Source organism: Gymnoscopelus braueri, assembly GCF_963280865.1.
Source record: "Gymnoscopelus braueri genome assembly, chromosome: 6".
NCBI classification, from domain to species: domain Eukaryota; kingdom Metazoa; phylum Chordata; class Actinopteri; order Myctophiformes; family Myctophidae; genus Gymnoscopelus; species Gymnoscopelus braueri.
In genome coordinates this window covers 13402631-13422941 of record NC_137607.1, presented here as the reverse complement: position 1 = coordinate 13422941, position 20311 = coordinate 13402631, and the positions used below count along the sequence as shown (strand labels likewise).

Below are 20311 nucleotides of genomic sequence, written 5' to 3'. Positions count from 1 at the left end.
AACGAAGAATGAAAGAACGAGAGAGAGAGAAATGAGTCACGATGGTTTTCTGTTTACACTGGTCTCTCGTTTATTTCTTCCTATCATAGCAATCTGCATCCTGCCATGCTTGAACGGAGGGTGCTGTGTGGCACCTTACCAGTGAGAGTGTCCCACGGGCTGGACGGGAACGCGATGTCACAGTGGTGAGTGTGTGTATGTGTGATGCATACATGTGTGACTTTGGCTGTTAGCTGAGCTACATGTATATGTTACAGTATGATTGGAGAACCAGTATGATTGAAGAAAGCGCGCTCGTTTTTACCACCCACCCAGCACTAGAGGGAGCCACAAGCCAGGCTTGTGCACAAACATATATGGCCACACACACACACACAGTCACACACACACACACACACACACACACACACACACACACACACACACACACACACACACACACACACACACACACACACACACACACACAAGCGCACACACACGCGCACGCGCTCATGCTTTTTTTGGTTTATTGAAAGCAGGACTGTTTAGATACTTTTATTGTGTTCTGGCTTTTGTTTTACTTTCTCCCTGACACACACACACACACACACACACACACACACGCACACACACACACACACACACACACACACACACAGTGATCCATGAAAAGAACTATTCTGTCCCTATCGGTTTACAATTCAAACGGCGCTGAGTCGACTAGTAGAGCATCGGCCGGTCAGCGCGGGCACTCGCGCCTGGAGGCGCGAGGGCGTGCTTCCTCGGCCTCAAGCTCTACTAAGGCGGCGCGCCTCCGTCATGGACAAGCGTGTGCGTGTGAACGCGTGTTCAGCGTTCCCCTCATAGATATTATGGTTCCCCTAGCGTAGCTTCCTGGTTGCTATGTGGGGGGGAACAACAAAAGACAGGTCCGCGTCGGCGCATCAAAGCCCCGCCTCTCCGCGTTCTCCTTCTCCTCCTCGGAGGAGGAGGAGAAGGAGAGAAGGAGAGGACGGGACGGTTTATTACGCGAGGAGGAGGAGGAGGAGGAGGCTCCTCTTCCTCGCGAGCCTCGCGTAATAAACCCCCGCCTCGCAGCGCCGCGTCCTCCTTCTCCTCCTCGCGAGCCTCGCTAATAAACCCTGTCTCGAAAAGCCCCGCCTCGCCCCGAAGGAGCCCCGTGCCTAAAAACGAGCGCTCTGTCTTCAATCGTACTGGTTCTCCAAACGTACTGTGACATATACACGTACAGCTGAACAAAAATGGCTGGGAAAAAAAGAAAATTGTTCAGTTGTAAATCAGTGTGTCAATCAAGTGTCAAAAGAGTAAATGTGGTAAAGATTAGAGTTTAGTACACATTTTACCTTGTACCCCTTCTCTTCCTTAGAATATTGTAGGAGAGTGTAACAAATATGTAAGGAGGCAGAGGTCATTCCACAGCTGGGGAGCAAGGAGGAGTGTTGACCAGGGTGTCATTGGGAAGAAAGGGACAGACGTCTTGAGTTATCTGATTTTAGTTAGCGAGAAGGGGTGTAGGGATTGATCATATCCTCGAGGTGGGGGTGTCGTGTCCTTGATTGCCTTGTTGGTCATCACAATTGTGGGATATTAGACTTTCAGGCCATCAGGCTGAGGCTGTGAGCCACTCTGCTACACAAGGAGGGAGTTGCAGTATTGAAACAAGGAGATGACTGAGGCTTGGATAAGGAGCTGGGTAGACTCCTTGGTGAGGAAGGCTCTGATCTGAGTTGGTGTACACTACTGTGTCATCTTGTTGCCGTAGAAATACAGCTTGTCAGGACAGCTTTGTTTTGTCAGGAGGTCAATACTGAAACAAATACACTTATAGTAGTAGAACATCATTCAAGTCTGAGAAGCCTTTAAAGGGAAACACCATAATTGTACTGTAGTTAAATGAGAACATGTTCATTCCTGTGGCCATTAATATGTTCACAGCTGTATGCTCATCACCGTGTAGGAATGGAGGGCGGTGCATCAGGCCGAATAGATGTCACTGCAGTCAAGGGTGGATCGGCCATGATTGCTCGAGGTAACACGCATGCACAGCACTAATTCAGTTTACTTCCTTGTCTTCCCTCCTCACAGTGTACAGTACTTGTGTGTGTGGATTAACTTGGAAATATGCCATTTAGCATTTTGTATACGTAGATAGATATCGATGAGTAGACATATAGTCCCAACATTCAGAGTGAAGCTCACTTGAGCCAAGTTAAATGTTTACTGGCATTTCGCATCGTCTCTCCCCCACCCACAGGAAGAGGAGATCTGGATACTATCATTTCTAAGATGCCACTCAGCACTCAAGTCCTATGAAGTGAAATTTTGTATAAATACAGTCACAATTGTAAACCATTCATTCTCATCTCCCGAAGAAGCAAAACAAGAACCATTTTGTAAAATAAAGCTGTATTTTTTCATATAGAAAATTCCACAGTATTAAATATATGCTGCTATATACTTGTATGATGTGTAAAAACTGTTGATGTGATTGTCCAGTGTATATGTGTAAACTATTATTACTATTATATTACTACTAGGATGGCAACTATTATATACTACATTTTTATTTAAGCATAAAATATCTTGAAAAAGCTTCTTTACTGATAAATGTAAAACAAAATAACACCCGTGGTTTCAACAGGTGTCAAAAAGAATGACACTTAGGATTGTTAATGAAATGCTCCCTCTCCCATTTTCGTGTTCTCGCAATGTTATGAATATCTTTTGTGGTCAGATTACCTGTTGGTAGTTTATTATAGATTACTTTTGTTTTCTGTTTTGTCAGATTCATGAGTGTGTTCGCTAGTTTCAGTTTTTATGGTTTAGGGCGTGGTCGTACCGAAGTTTAATTCTACCTACTGTATATGAGGGCGGATTCTGCCAATGCTTTTCAATGCGAACCGAGCGGTTTGTTGCCATTTGCGGATATCTGCAAAAATCCGCCCTCATAGGTAGAATTAAACTTTGGTGTGACCACGCCCTTAAAGATGTTATTGTTTTTGATTGTTTTTATTAGTTTCAGTATTATTAGTATTACATTATAATACAGGAGGTATTTGTCAGAGGGAAGATTTAAGAAGTTCACAATAGGTAAATGTCTCAGTCATGTAGACATCCCAGTTTCACTTAACATAGGCACCAATGCCTCCATGCTTGTGTTGCCAAAGTTGACCAAATTGACAAAGACTAAAACTATAGTTTAAGGGTAAAATAGCAGAAATAAAACTAAAGAGATTTGTCATTTTAGTTAGTTTTGTATATTTTGTATTCTTTCTAAAGTCTATTTTAATGTTTTATTCGAGTACACTAATCAATGCTACAGTAGGGTGCAGCACCCTCTGACCAGTCAGAATCCTATTTACAAGTGGTGAGTGCTGAGGAGTCTTTGGCTTTTCCAGTTTCCAGTACAGCACGTTCAAGATGAACTTGTGCCAAAAAGAGATGCCAGGAGCATATGGCTACAGTCCTAATACTCAGACTGAAAGGAAAATGGAATAATTGATAACATTTCCTGCCCTCTTGTTTCAGAGAAATGATAATTGGGGTCTGGTGGGGATAGGCTGTGCATAGTCACTGTGACATCAGTAAAGCACTCCTCGATATCTACATTATCCTTTAGCACCAAACATGTTTTATATTGGTGTTCACTTGTTGGCGTGTTGTTTAGCCCACATGGCATTCGAGCTCTGCTATGCAGATAGGCATTCATGTTGTACTAACTAAGCATTAAATTAAAATTTCGTTCATAATGCAAGCTGCAGTGCCAGCTTAAATGAACCGAATTAACATAATTCACACATGAAAAGCAAAAGCATTAGGTCCGTTACTTATTTTCATTTATTAAATCCACCAAATGAGGATGACATACAGAGGACAAATCCCATCATCAATCCTCTGAGACATAAAACAGGACTAAAATGTTCCCTCCATTCAAATGGGACAGCAGAGTGACAGGAACCTGAGGGCAGAGGGGGGGGGGTGACATGCAGCCAACCATTCAGACTAAAAATTGTTGTTTTTAATGAAACCATAACCAATGTTCACATGGTGCACATACAGGAAAACAAACAATGTTTGGCTCCCGTTCCTCTACAGTTGAGGTGCATTGGGATGGGTGGAAGGGCTTTCTCTCATGAACGTAGAGCTGTCACTTTCTCCACCAGCTTGTCATAATTGGCCCCAGAGAACTCCTCAACCTAAAAAGAAAATAATGCATTAAGTCAGGGGTCTTCAACAGGGGGTCCTCAGAGTTACTACAGGGGGCTCGGCAAATCTTTGTGTGATAGGATCATCCTTTTTACATGAACCACTTGAACCCTAGCATCCCTATACTGAGGGGAACTACACGCTCACACGATCTACAGGCTCAAAGGGGTTGTAGATCAGCTATTTACGGCAAATACGTTTGGTGTAGAGGGAAAAAGGAGCAAACCAAGTACAGAGCCAAAGGTCAAGTTTACTAAGTACTGAGGGTTTAAGTGGTATTTCTGAAATAAACGTTCAAATAAAAGGAACTTTAATTTACACAACACTGATAAAAGTATATGAAGCTATCTATGAAATCTATGAAAAGGTTTAGTCTGTATCACAATTGTATACAATGTAGTAGGGGGTCCCTGCTTCATCTCTCTCTCAGCTAAGGGGTCCTTGGCCTGAAAAGGACCCCCACCGCTTTGACGGTCTTGGGTCACCCTTGTACAGTATCCCTCTTATTATACGCCTACTTTATTCTAATGCAAAATGATGCTTTTATTAGCCAAAGATTACCTGCTTCCACAGCAATGCAAACAAAGAGAGCACGCCTTGATTGACCAAATAAGAATAGAGTATTCAACAAAGCTGTATAACAGTTAAACGAAAAAGGAAAACACATTTAATACTGATGTTTTCTTCCAGTCTCCACTGCTCAAATAACTGATGATTATTCCTTAAGTCACGCGTAGCCAGACAACTATTCCTCAATCTCCGAATACGAGTCTGGAACTACCGAGAACGGAAGCTGTCATCTGCTCGTCAACTCCGTTCACAAAAATACAATTTTAAAATAACTCTACATTTTATATTGCAATTTCAATTTTTGATAAGCAGCAAGCTATGTATGCTTCAATTATTTAAATTTATATGAGAACGAATCGTGACGAAACGGAAGCGGGAGGAGGCGTCACATCCACTTTATCCTTTGATCATTTTCAGAGCTTCCGTGCTCCAGACTGTATGTACTGCACTGTGAAATTGTGGCAGGCAACAGTCTGGCTGGCGAGACCAGTTATTCCTGAACACATACTTCAACTAAATAGCTTACCATCTTTCCATTCTTGTAGAACTGGAATGTGGGCATACACTTGACTTTACATTCTGCTGACACGTCCTGAGAAGGGAGAAGAGAGAGACGGTGAAAATGCTTGTCAGACATTAAAACGACCAAGACCTTTCACCTTGGAAGCATGGCCAGTATAGAGTTCTTAGATCTTAGTTGCATTCGCTGTTGCGTTCACTTCCACATGTTCCGCTTGTTGATGACAGGAGTATCAACGTAGACGATGGTTGCCATAGCAGCATTATATACAATGTCAATCAGAACCACAACCACACGGTTTGGTGAGATAATTAAAGAGGAAAATAAGCATGTCACTGTGAGGAGCAAGAAATCGATATTTTCTCTTGTTGTGCTGCGCCCATACACCCACAGAAAATAAACTAAAACTAAACTAGATGTTGAGCAACTGCACAGCCTATTTCTTGCCTTATTGTTGCCAGAAACTGGTGGGCTGTATAGGTAAAACACACTGACTTACCGCTGCCACATCCACATCGACCTTCAGGAAGACTACGTTCTTGTTCTCTGCTTTTTCTGCCAGTTCCTATGGGAGAAAAGATTACATCAGCATGGAATTGGTTGATGATATACTGTAGATGTTTGATCTGACCCAGTAAAAAAAAAAAGAGGCATGTAGACCTGATGGCAAAACAGTATATCATTTATGTATGTAAATATTTTAGTAACAAATTCAAACAATTCCCTGCTTAAATAATGTCAAGGGGTCTACAGAGGTTTTCATTTAAAGTAGGCATTGTCTGGATTTCCCAGACAGCTTATTACAAAGTTTTATGGATTTTCAAGTCTTGATGGAGTGAACTCAAAAGATAAGTAATAATGAAAATATGGAACAACAGCTACAGTATCTGAGCCCAAGCTGGTTCTGTCTTCTTTGGCTCAATTCCAGTCCATTCTACATCCTAAACCACTTTCAACCTGGCGTCCACATTTTGGGTGAATACAACATAGGCAAAATCTTTCAAAAATAGAGAAATAGCACATCTACCAGCTCACAACATATTGCTCAGTGACAAGCTTATAGATTGGCTATTTTCATGCAACACAGTTGTATGAAGGAGTCTAAAAACAGGGCTTAAGTGATTAAGTCTATCTATGCTATCGATGAGCTCCAACTCTGCGATCACAATCATCTGATCTCTCACCTTGAAGCGAGGGGCAATCTGTTTGCAGGGGCCACACCATGTGGCTGTAAAGTCCACCACCACTAGCTTGTCCCCAGCTTCCACCAGGATGGCACGGAAAGAGTCCTAGAGAATGTCAAACATTATTATACTATGGGTGACAGACAGATCATCAATTCACCTATAGGCATACATTCCCACTCAAATCCACATTGTCCACTTTATATTTGTGACATTTACACACCTTCTTTCTGGCTCATACAAGTTTGCAAACCATTCTTTGTCTGGCATACAGTAAATATGGAACATGAAATGAAGCTGTATTCATTGTTAAAAACTTAAACATTGTGTTTAGAACACAATTGGTGTATTACTTATTTTGTGATATCATAACTAAAACACACACTCAACTCTGGAAATAGAAACAAATGAACAAATTGGCGCCTATATATTCTAAACAATTGCACTGCCTGAGCCTGAACCAAAACGTCTTACTGGATGTGACAATGACAGAACGAAATATGAACATAAACAATAGCTAAACACTCACCAGGTCTTTAACTTCACGAACCATGGTGACTGATGATGGTATTTCTCTGGATGATGATGATCAGACTGCTGGCTGGGACTAGAGGTAGAGTGATCCTGTCTGTCTGCCTGTGTTGCTTTATGACACTTACTACAGAACCTCCCCTTTGAGGAAACACCACAGCATGCACTTTGATCATTGGCAGCTCGCCAATCACCATGAAATCAATCACCAATCAATGATCACAATGATCAACCTTTGTTTGATCAACCAATCGCCATACTACCATGCTTGTAAAAAAAAAAAAAAAGATTTCATTTTCCAGATACATGAAGAGATGAAGATGAATCGGATGTTTCAGCTCTTAACCACTTAAACCCATATGGGTAACCGGAGTCCCTCAGGGCTCAATACTAACTTTCAAAGCTTTAGCTGAAAATAGCCGATCGACAAGCTCACAAATGAACGTGGAGCTTGTCGATCTGCTATTTTCAGTGAAAGCTTTCCCCACAATACTATGCTGGGGTAAGTGGTTAATGAATATAAATGTAATTGTATTCTATTATAAAGTGCAGTTTGCATCATGAATGTGATTGTGTGTTAAGAGCTGCACGGCGGGGAGGCTCTTCCTCATTCTAGTCACTATGACTTGACACATTCCTCTGGTCTACTGTTAGAGACTGAATTATGAATGAAGCTGCATAATGTCCAATGGCAATGAAAGTATTTGTAGTATAGTATTATTTAGTCCCACATTACGTTAACGTTTTCCTAAATTTGAGCAGTAGCCAATGTCTTGAGCTCATCAAACACATCTCACATTCTCCTTGACAATAGAGTAGCAGTAGCAACATCCTCAACCATGGAAACAAGACCACAGACTTATAATCAGTGTATAATTTGATTTTTCCTGATCAAACAAAAACCTCCAGTAGGCAACCTAAGGCCAGTACACTGGGTGCTTTATGTTTGAGATAAAAAAAAAGGGTTTTCTCCTTTTCCCAGAATGATAATTCACAAACATATACAAATGAAGCTCTACACAAAGTTATACAGTTAGTATTAACTTGTTCTCTAGTCTAGAACCAGTGGGGCTGATGAGAGGCCAAGATACAATGTAAGTGTTAGAAGTTTATTTGAATGACATGAGACAGACAGGAGAAGTTGTATGAAAAACAAAGTTCTTTTTTTATAGAAAGGCACTCAGTAAACTTTCATATTTGACTCAACTGGATGAATAGTAAGTGGTCCAGTAATTATATTTATGAGAAAACAAGTGTGCTACAAAGTACAGTAACTAAGATAGTAGGTAGGTAGACCTTAAACCTAGCAACTATCACAAACATTACATGGTATAACAAATATAAGTCAACAGAGTTAACATTTGTTACCTTGACAAAAACACATAATACTGTTTATTTGGTGTAGTGAGAGTTTCCCCACTTTCTACCAGGTGTCCTTATTTTGGGCATGTGTTATAAGTGAAAACATTGTTTAAAGCTCACAGCGCATTTCATTGCGAGGCATTGTGAGCTTGTAGGTCGGCTATTTTGGCTATTCATCATACAGTACAACGAAGTATATCGTGTCTGTCGGGTGGAAACTATGTACTGTATGTCCAAAACTGTTCCTCTTTTATTACTATTTTAAAAACATTTTAAAATAGTGAAAATAGCAGATGTGCAAGCTCACCGCGCTTTGCGATGCGTTGTGAGATGTAGATCGCTATTTTCACTATTTTTGTGAAATACTCTTGTATGATGAAGTAGGGCAGGGGTGGGCAGCATTTATTTCCAGAGGGCCATACTGACTTCAATAAAATGAGTGAAGGGCCACACATTGTACAATTGAATTGAAACTTGAAACACATGGTGCTGAATGATGTTAAAACAACAAGAATTTTCAGTTACAAAATGTTGATCTTTTTCTTTTTGTATCACTCTGGTGTACTCTGTACGAGGTTACAATGAAAAGATTACGTAAAACAATCCACGTCAATGCCGTATCTCATCTTATCTGATATGCACCACTCCATAGGTCACTGATAAAACACATTGCGTTCACATTGCATTCATTATGGTCTCACAGCAGACTGTTTCACTGTTACATTATAAACATAAAACATTAGTTTTACATACGGATGGAGGAATTAATTTGTCTCAAAACCATTAACATATGGCAGCCTTTTAAAATGTAGATTTATAGATTAGGGGGGCAGTTTCTTCTTTTTTTTTTAATGACTTGGCAGGCTGGATTGAGATGGTCAAAGGGTCGGGTCCGGCCCCCGGGCCGTATGTTGCCCATGTGTGAAGTAGGAAGTTAATTTACGAAAACACATACAAAGTATTTATGGAGATACAAGATTTCTGCCCGACAGCAACGATATAATAGGGCTTAAGTGGTTAAAGGTGTATTAATGTGGGTGTAAAATCTCCAGTAAGTACTACAATATTGTTTTTGAAAGTGTCCTTGGTGGGATTAGACTTTGTTTTCTCTTTTTGCCAGACCCAAGGGGTCGGGGCTTACATGAGGCTTTGTACCTGTTTCGTCCATACATGGGCATGGTCACTTTGTCCTCCGGCCCCAGCCAAAAAAGTCTGTCCCCCTTTCGTCCATACATGGGCATAGACACAGGCTGACCTGGTTCTGCGTCTGGCAGAACCAGGTCTCCTGGTCTTGTTTTACTAGCAATCCCATGAAAGCAGCTGGCATGTTTTCAAATCCATCTGTGCTCCCTGTATGTTTTTCATCTGTGGCTATAGACCCCTTAACAGACGACGTCACACTGATAAGAACCAGTATGCGTGCAACCAGTATGCGCGCAATGAAACCCATTCTATCAGGTCTCGCTAGGACGCGCCTCACTAGCCAACACACAAGAGGGGGTTGGGGTGTGCTGAAACCAGCTCACTCCAAAACAACAGGTTGAGAATTGATTGCGTGAAACAATCACCTGTGCGTCAAGTCTCAATGTTAGTAAACAAATAATTGGTCTATAAGGCAACACAGGAGAAAGGCCCTCCCACCTGCCGTCAAGAAAAAGATTATCAGTAGGATTCTCAAAAAATATTAACACCCTTTATGTATCCCTAAATAGGAAAAACGTCCCAATAACCCTATAAAAGACACTTGTTGTTTATCAACAAATACATCCCAAGATTGTTTAATGCTGATGACAGTTAAAGGGACTACACCATGAATTTTAACGTTTTCTTCTTTTTTGTGTCTCCCCTACCTCTCTTCTATCCCCAAAAATACCCCAGTTTGAACACTCAGGCTTTCACAGCAAATCTGGGGTTTTCTGTAAATTGGTCTCAAAACAGGCCAAACTGATTTGCACCCTGACGCGACGTCACGTCAGGGTACAATCCCTCCCGTTTTTCAGTTTTTTCTTTTCTCTTATTTAAAAAAAAAAACGTTTCCCACACAGAACCAGGAGATAACATGCATACAAACTGGCTCAATAGCGCCCCGTGCCAAACAGGACAAGGTGGTATTTCAGGTGAAAGTGCTTTATAAGCCAGAGAGAAGTTAGTTGGAATGAGTATATCTGAGGCTTGATTTAGGCTCAAACCTTTTGAAAAACATTTGAGGGACATAAACAATATGATATTAAATATTATTATTATGTTTTAAATTCATGGTGTAGATCCTTTAACTCTTTGACTGCCAGAGTATTTTCATAAAGTACTCCCCCAGTGCCAGCAATTTTCGTGTTTTTTTATTTTTATATTTTGAATTTTTCTCATGAAAATAATTTAAGGACACATAATGTAAAGACCCAGCACAAATCCGCCAGCAGAGAGCAGCACATGACAGCGTGATCATGTCGTTGGGTCTCTCTCACCCTTCTTCATAGATTAGACAAGGAAAAACATGAAAACGGATGTGACGTCACCCAGATTGTTTTGATCAGCGAAAATTACGTTGTGATATACGACGGCGATGACTGATCGTCACCCAGACCATAGATTATAGAAGAGAAGCTGTCCGTTTGTCCGTTATACCGTGTGAAAAATCGTTTATTTACCTATTTTGGACGAAAATGACTGGGGAAAAAAATCAAAAACCGGAAACGGAATCCAGGCCATGAAACCGGATGCAGATGTCCGTGAAGTAAGTAGAACTCGAGAATAACATTGAATATTAAGCAGCATAGCGCAATCAGAGATTAAACAATGAACGCGCGTCCAGCGCGTCGAGCGCGTCGACGGCCAACTGGACAAAGTAGCACTTGACGCGTTATCGCGTCGTCCGCAGTCAAAGAGTTAAGCAACATGTATGTGTAATCGATGACGAATGCTTACATCCTCAAAGTAGCAGTCATATCCATCTTAGGAGGCGTCTTTCAGGGCCTGGTCCAGTGACGTCACACTTTTGTAGTTGAAGGCTTCATCAAAGCCCAGCTCTTTGAGGAAGACCACCTTGGCATCGGAGCCTGCGCAGCCCACCACCTTAGAGCCCTTGAGCTTGGCGATCTGGCCAACCACAGAGCCCACTTTTGAATGTAATGCAATGTCATTTATTTCTGTGTGGACCCCAGGAAGAGTAGCTGCTGCTAAGGTAGTAGCTAATGGGGATCCAAATAAACAAACAAACAAACAAACAAACAATTAAACAAACTACCCCAGCTGCTGCGTTCACCAGGAGGGTCTCCCCACCCTTGAGCCCCAAGACCTCCTCTATGCCATACAGAGCAGTTAGACTGAAAGAAAGAGAGAGAGACATTACATTTTATTATACGAAATACAAACACAAAATGTAGTGTAGGCAGTTAGCAAGTCAGTTAGCCATCTGTTTCCTTTTTTCTAAATCGATTAGAATGAACTTAAGCCCTACAATGTACATCAAGTTGAGACAGACCCTGATGAAGACCTGCTAGGTCGATACGCGTTGGTCGTATTCTGTTGCCTCGCTCTAAATAAATCTATATATTTTTTCACTTAAGAAGGAGTGCCTTGGAATTGTTTTCTATGCAAGTCTGCAGTTCACACCTTTTTGGCAAGCAGTACTTATTTGGAAACCCCGTTTTTGTTCATATGTTCCTACCTGTGTCACCAAAGAGCACCTATCTATCAGAGCCAATGAATGATCCTTGCAGCGCTTCTTTATTTCTCTTTTTAAACTGTACATCAAGTGTTGCACAAGAAAATGGAAATAACTGATCTGCAGGCTCATAACATGTCCAGAATAGGGATGGTGTTTAACTAAATTAAATTTCAGTTATTTTCCCAAAATAGATATTTTTATTAAAAGTGATTGTTTTTATAATTGATTAAATCATGTACCACATATTTTTATGATGCACAGACAAATTACAGTAGATGAAGGATTAATCATAAAGCTTGAAATAGCATATTGATCCACATTCCACAGACTGACAGCAGTGTGACTCAACACCAAGACACAGAACCAAGAGTATTACAGCAATAGAACTGGGTAATCAGAAAAACCCAAGTCTGTGGGGTTTCAAAACAACAGTTAGGTAATAATTATATGAATTTAATCAGCACTGGAGGCCTCTGTGAACAAATCACAGAGGGAACAATGGTAGCCCTACAGTATACAGATAGTGTCAGTGTGGTACAATGTGCATGATTGATTTTCAAGTGTCACATCACATCATGCTATACTTAACAGTGTCTTTATTCTGGTACTCTACATTGAGCATGACTCCTCACTTTGATCTGCCTCTTACCTTCAGTACTTGTTCATCTCTCCACTTTATTCAGGCATGCAAACAGCCCCGAGGTGAAAAAGGTGACAACATGTTGTTTTCTTTCGGGTCAGGTGTCACACAATTGCCCTATTTGGGTTCAAAAAGGTGACTGTAGCTGAAAAGTGACACTTTTGCATGTCTGTTTATTGACTCACACTCTCCTCTGGAGATAGAATCATTATGGATGTGAATGCACCAAGCAATGTCTCGTGCATGCTAGCCTAATTATGAGCTGCCCCTGCAGCTGCTATGGCAACCCCTGCTAGATAATCTCCTGCTCTTTCTTGAGACACGTCAGAACACAATGGTAGCTACGGTGCTGCTGTTTTGCTTGCTGTGTTGCATTTTGATATGCATTTGCATCAATTGCATGTTGTTTCGCTGCCCTCTATTATCTCTGTGGCGTAATCCTTTCAGAATGTCGTTGAGGTACTAAAGAAAACTCAAATTTGAATGTGTTGGCGTCACTGGGCATGAACCTCCCTGTCTTCGAGATGCAGTTTACCTTCACAAACAGCTCATGCAGAACCTCGCTCGGCAGTGCACCTTTCTTCACTAGTATAGTATATTATGCAGAGGTAGAGTTAACACTAGCTGTTCTAGCCGTTCAGCAGAAGGGTGTGGTTAGTTGACAAACCCCATATCTTAAGTTAGAGAATTTTGAACTGGTCCAGTGACAAACATGCAAAATCATGCTGGATCGTGAAAAGTATGAGAATTCTGATAACTACTAGTACCTTGTATGACCGCCTCTATATGAATCTCTGAATTAGTACTAGAGACAAAAGACTGAAAAAATTACCTCAGTACATGACATGAGTACTGTTGTACAGGGATGTCCTGCGACCCACCTCTCCACGCGGCCAACGGGGTGGTGCCGGTGGCCTGTGTTCCTGTTCGGGGACGTGGCGGTGTACTTGTGTTTTGCCGGCTACGCCATGGAGGGCACCGGCAGGAGCAGGTGTCTGGAGAAGAGCAGATGGACGCCCCATGCCTGCAGAGGTAGAGAGCGCAACGGACAAGGAACTCCCCTCCTCTCCTTTCCTCTTTCCTGTCTATGTTGTGAAATAGTTTGTGGTTTCCTTGGGAAATTATAACGAAGAATGAAAGAACGAGAGAGAGAGAAATGAGTCACGATGGTTTTCTGTTTATTTCTGTCTCTCGTTTCTTTCTTCCTATCATAGCAATCTGCATCCTGCCATGCTTGAACGGAGGGTGCTGTGTGGCACCTTACCAGTGAGAGTGTTCCACGGGCTGGACGGGAACGCGATGTCACAGTGGTGAGTGTGTGTATGTGTGATGCATACATGTGTGACTTTGGCTGTTAGCTGAGCTACATGTATACACGTACAGCTGAACAAAAATGGCTGGGAAAAAAAGAAAATTGTTCAGTTGTAAATCAGTGTGTCAATCAAGTGTCAAAAGAGTAAATGTGGTAAAGATTAGAGTTTAGTACACATTTTACCTTGTACCCCTTCTCTTCCTTAGAATATTGTAGGAGAGTGTAACAAATATGTAAGGAGGCAGAGGTCATTCCACAGCTGGGGAGCAAGGAGGAGTGTTGACCAGGGTGTCATTGGGAAGAAAGGGACAGACGTCTTGAGTTATCTGATTTTAGTTAGCGAGAAGGGGTGTAGGGATTGATCATATCCTCGAGGTGGGGGTGTCGTGTCCTTGATTGCCTTGTTGGTCATCACAATTGTGGGATATTAGACTTTCAGCTCTGCTACACAAGGAGAGAGTTGCAGTATTGAAACAAGGAGATGACTGAGGCTTGGATAAGGAGCTGGGTAGACTCCTTGGTGAGGAAGGCTCTGATCTGAGTTGGTGTACACTACTGTGTCATCGTGTTGCCGTAGAAATACAGCTTGTCAGGACAGCTTTGTTTTGTCAGGAGGTCAATACTGAAACAAATACACTTATAGTAGTAGAACATCATTCAAGTCTGAGAAGCCTTTAAAGGGAAACACCATAATTGTACTGTAGTTAAATGAGAACATGTTCATTCCTGTGGCCATTAATATGTTCACAGCTGTATGCTCATCACCGTGTAGGAATGGAGGGCGGTGCCTCAGGCCGAATAGATGTCACTGCAGTCAAGGGTGGACCGGCCATGATTGCTCGAGGTAACACGCATGCACAGCACTAATTCAGTTTACTTCCTTGTCTTCCCTCCTCACAGTGTACAGTACTTGTGTGAAGTGGATTAACTTGGAAATATGCCATTTAGCATTTTGTATACGTAGATAGATATCGATGAGTAGACATATAGTCCCAACATTCAGAGTGAAGCTCACTTGAGCCAAGTTAAATGTTTACTGGCATTTCGCATCGTCTCTCCCCCACCCACAGGAAGAGGAGATCTGGATACTATCATTTCTAAGATGCCACTCAGCACTCAAGTCCTATGAATTGAAATTTTGTATAAATACAGTCACAATTGTAAACCATTCATTCTCATCTCCCGAAGAAGCAAAACAAGAACCATTTTGTAAAATAAAGCTGTATTTTTTCATATAGAAAATTCCACAGTATTAAATATATGCTGCTATATACTTGTATGATGTGTAAAAACTGTTGATGTGATTGTCCAGTGTATATGTGTAAACTATTATTACTATTATATTACTACTAGGATGGCAACTATTATATACTACATTTTTATTTAAGCATAAAATATCTTAAAAAAGCTTCTTTACTGATAAATGTAAAACAAAATAACACCCGTGGTTTCAACAGGTGTCAAAAAGAATGACACTTAGGATTGTTAATGAAATGCTCCCTCTCCCATTTTCGTGTTCTCGCAATGTTATGAATATCTTTTGTGGTCAGGTTACCTGTTGGTAGTTTATTATAGATTACTTTTGTTTTCTGTTTTGTCAGATTCATGAGTGTGTTCGCTAGTTTCAGTTTTTATGGTTTAGGGCGTGGTCGTACCGAAGTTCAATTCTACCTACTGTATATGAGGGCGGATTCTGCCAATGCTTTTCAATGCGAACCGAGCGGTTTGTTGCCATTTGCGGATATCTGCAAAAATCAGCCCTCATAGGTAGAATTAAACTTTGGTGTGACCACGCCCTTAAAGATGTTAAGCCCTAGTTTGTTTTTATTAGTTTCAGTATTATTAGTATTACATTATAATACAGGAGGTATTTGTCAGAGGGAAGATTTAAGAAGTTCACAATAGGTAAATGTCTCAGTCATGTAGACATCCCAGTTTCACTTAACATAGGCACCGATGCCTGCTTGTGTTGCCAAAGTTGACCAAATTGACAAAGACTAAAACTATAGTTTAAGGGTAAAATAGCAGAAATAAAACTAAAGAGATTTGTCATTTTAGTTAGTTTTGTATATTTTGTATTCTTTCTAAAGTCTATTTACATTTTTTATTCGAGTACACTAATCAATGTTACAGTAGGGTGCAGCACCCTCTGACCAGTCAGAATCCTATTTACAAGTGGTGAGTGCTGAGGAGTCTTTGGCTTTTCCAGTTTCCAGTACAGCACGTTCAAGATGAACTTGTGCCAAAAAGAGATGCCAGGAGCATATGGCTACAGTCCTAATACTCAGACTGAAAGTAAAATTGAATAATTGATAACATTTCCTGCCCTCTTGTTTCAGAGAAATGATAATTGGGGTCTGGTGGGGATAGGCTGTGCATAGTCACTGTGACATCAGTAAAGCACTCCTCGATATCTACATTATCCTTTAGCACCAAACATGTTTTATATTGGTGTTCACTTGTTGGCGTGTTGTTTAGCCCACATGGCATACGAGCTCTGCCATGCAGATAGGCATTCATATTGTACTAACTAAGCATTAAATTAAAATTTCGTTCATAATGCAAGCTGCAGTGCCAGCTTAAATGAACCGAATTAACATAATTCACACATGAAAAGCAAAAGCATTAGGTCTGTTACTTATTTTCATTTATTAAATCCACCAAATGAGGATGACATACAGAGGAAAAATCCCATCATCAATCCTCTGAGACATAAAACAGGACTAAAATGTTTTCCCTCCATTCAAATGGGACAGCAGAGTGACAGGAACCTGAGGGCAGAGGGGGGGGGGGGGGTGACATGCAGCCAACCATTCAGACTAAAAATGGTTGTTTTTAATGAAACCATAACCAATGTTCACATGGTGCACATACAGGAAAACAAACAATGTTTGGCTCCCGTTGGCTCCCGTTCCTCTACAGTTGAGGTGCATTGGGATGGGTGGAAGGGCTTTCTCTCATGAACGTAGAGCTGTCACTTTCTCCACCAGCTTGTCATAATTGGCCCCAGAGAACTCCTCAACCTAAAAAGAAAATAATGCATTAAGTCAGGGGTCTTCAACAGGGGGTCCTCAGAGTTACTACAGGGGGCTCGGCAAATCTTTGTGTGATAGGATCATCCTTTTTACATGAACCACTTGAACCCTAGCATCCCTATACTGAGGGAAACTACACGCTCACACGATCTACAGGCTCAAAGGGGTTGTAGATCAGCTATTTACGGCAAATACGTTTGGTGTAGAGGGAAAAAGGAGCAAACCAAGTACAGAGCCAAAGGTCAAGTTTACTAAGTACTGAGGGTTTAAGTGGTATTTCTGAAATAAACGTTCAAATAAAAGGAACATTAATTTACACAACACTGATAAAAGTATATGAAGCTATCTATGAAATCTATGAAAAGGTTTAGTCTGTATCACAATTGTATACAATGTAGTAGGGGGTCCCTGCTTCATCTCTCTCTCAGCTAAGGGGTCCTTGGCCTGAAAAGGACCCCCACCGCTTTGACGGTCTTGGGTCACCCTTGTACAGTATCCCTCTTATTATACGCCTACTTTATTCTAATGCAAAATGATGCTTTTATTAGCCAAAGATTACCTGCTTCCACAGCAATGCCAACAAAGAGAGCACGCCTTGATTGACCAAATAAGAATAGAGTATTCAACAAAGCTGTATAACAGTTAAACGAAAAAGGAAAACACATTTAATTTATGTTTTCTTCCAGTCTCCACTGCTCAAATAACTGATGATTATTCCTTAAGACACGCGTAGCCAGACAACTATTCCTCAATCTCCGAATACGAGTCTGGAACTACCGAGAACGGAAGCTGTCATCTGCTCGTCAACTCCGTTCACAAAAATACAATTTTAAAATAACTCTACATTTTATATTGCAATTTCAATTTTTGATAAGCAGCAAGCTATGTATGCTTCAATTATTTAAATTTATATGAGAACGAATCGTGACGAAACGGAAGCGGGAGGAGGCGTCACATCCACTTTATCCTTTGATCATTTTCAGAGCTTCCGTGCTCCAGACTGTATGTACTGCACTGTGAAATTGTGGGAGGCAACAGTCTGGCTTGCGAGTTATTCCTGAACACATACTTCAACTAAATAGCTTACCATCTTTCCATTCTTGTAGAACTGGAATGTGGGCATACACTTGACTTTACATTCTGCTGACACGTCCTGAGAAGGGAGAAGAGAGAGACGGTGAAAATGCTTGTCAGACATTAAAACGAAGACCTTTCACCTTGGAAGCATGGCCAGTATAGAGTTCTTAGATCTTAGTTGCATTCGCTGTTGCGTTCACTTCCACATGTTCCGCTTGTTGATGACAGGAGTATCAACGTAGACGATGGTTGCCATAGCAGCATTATACACAATGTCAATCAGAACCACAACCACACGGTTTGGTGAGATAATTAAAGAGGAAAATAAGCATGTCACTGTGAGGAGCAAGAAATCGATATTTTCTCTTGTTGTGCTGCGCCCATACACCCACAGAAAATAAACTAAAACTAAACTAGATGTTGAGCAACTGCACAGCCTATTTCTTGCCTTATTGTTGCCAGAAACTGGTGGGCTGTATAGGTAAAACACACTGACTTACCGCTGCCACATCCACATCGACCTTCAGGAAGACTACGTTCTTGTTCTCTGCTTTTTCTGCCAGTTCCTATGGGAGAAAAGATTACATCAGCATGGAATTGGTTGATGATATACTGTAGATGTTTGATCTGACCCAGTAAAAAAAAAAGAGGCATGTAGACCTGATGGCAAAACAGTATATCATTTATGTATGTAAATATTTTAGTAACAAATTCAAACAATTCCCTGGTTAAATAATGTCAAGGGGTCTACAGAGGTTTTCATTTAAAGTAGGCATTGTCTGGATTTCCCAGACTGTTTATTACAAAGTTTTATGGATTTTCAAATCTTGATGGAGTGAACTCAAAAGATAAGTAATAATGAAAATATGGAACAACAGCTACAGTATCTGAGCCCAAGCTGGTTCTGTCTTCTTTGGCTCAATTCCAGTCCATTCTACATCCTAAACCACTTTCAACCTGGCGTCCACATTTTGGGTGAATACAACATAGGCAAAATCTTTCAAAAATAGAGAAATAATAGCACATCTACCAGCTCACAACATATTGCTCAGTGACAAGCTTATAGATTGGCTATTTTCATGCAACACAGTTGTATGAAGGAGTCTAAAAACAGGGCTTAAGTGATTAAGTCTATCTATGCTATCGATGAGCTCCAACTCTGCGATCACAATCATCTGATCTCTCACCTTGAAGCGAGGGGCAATCTGTTTGCAGGGGCCACACCATGTGGCTGTAAAGTCCACCACCACTAGCTTGTCCCCAGCTTCCACCAGGATGGCACGGAAAGAGTCCTAGAGAATGTCAAACATTATTATACTATGGGTGACAGACAGATCATCAATTCACCTATAGGCATACATTCCCACTCAAATCCACATTGTCCACTTTATATTTGTGACATTTACACACCTTCTTTCTGGCTCATACAAGTTTGCAAACCATTCTTTGTCTGGCATACAGTAAATATGGAACATGAAATGAAGATGTATTCATTGTTAAAAACTTAAACATTGTGTTTAGAACACAATTGGTGTATTACTTATTTTGTGATATCATAACTAAAACACACACTCAACTCTGGAAATAGAAACAAATGAACAAATTGGCGCCTATATATTCTAAACAATTGCACTGCCTGAGCCTGAACCAAAACGTCTTACTGGATGTGACAATGACAGAACGAAATATGAACATAAACAATAGCTAAACACTCACCAGGTCTTTAACTTCACGAACCATGGTGACTGATGATGGTATTTCTCTGGATGATGATGATCAGACTGCTGGCTGGGAGTAGAGGTAGAGTGATCCTGTCTGTCTGCCTGTGTTGCTTTATGACACTTACTACAGAACCTCCCCTTTGAGGAAACACCACAGCATGCACTTTGATCATTGGCAGCTCGCCAATCACCATGAAATCAATCACCAATCAATGATCACAATGATCAACCTTTGTTTGATCAACCAATCGCCATACGACCATGCTTGTAAAAAAAAAAAAAAAGATTTCATTTTCCAGATACATGAAGAGATGAAGATGAATCGGATGTTTCAGCTCTTAACCACTTAAACCCATATGGGTAACCGGAGTCCCTCAGGGCTCAATACTAACTTTCAAAGCTTTAGCTGAAAATAGCCGATCGACAAGCTCACAAATGAACGTGGAGCTTGTCGATCTGCTATTTTCAGTAAAAGCTTTCCCCACA

The 20311-nt window shown here is 41.0% G+C and overlaps 2 long non-coding RNA genes across 2 annotated transcripts; both read right to left on the bottom strand.

Annotated features, from left to right (window-relative positions):
- Positions 1 to 4118: 4118 nt before the first annotated feature.
- Positions 4119 to 5858, bottom strand: LOC308087449. Its single transcript, XR_013933336.1, has 3 exons — positions 5799 to 5858; positions 5306 to 5371; positions 4119 to 4199 (listed from the first exon to the last, which is right to left on the bottom strand). It is a non-coding gene; the product is annotated as an uncharacterized lncRNA (long non-coding RNA).
- Positions 5859 to 16934: 11076 nt separating this feature from the next.
- On the bottom strand, positions 16935 to 18664 carry LOC308087209. The gene is made up of 3 exons (XR_013933292.1): positions 18605 to 18664; positions 18115 to 18180; positions 16935 to 17015 (listed from the first exon to the last, which is right to left on the bottom strand). It is a non-coding gene; the product is annotated as an uncharacterized lncRNA (long non-coding RNA).
- Positions 18665 to 20311: the final 1647 nt, after the last annotated feature.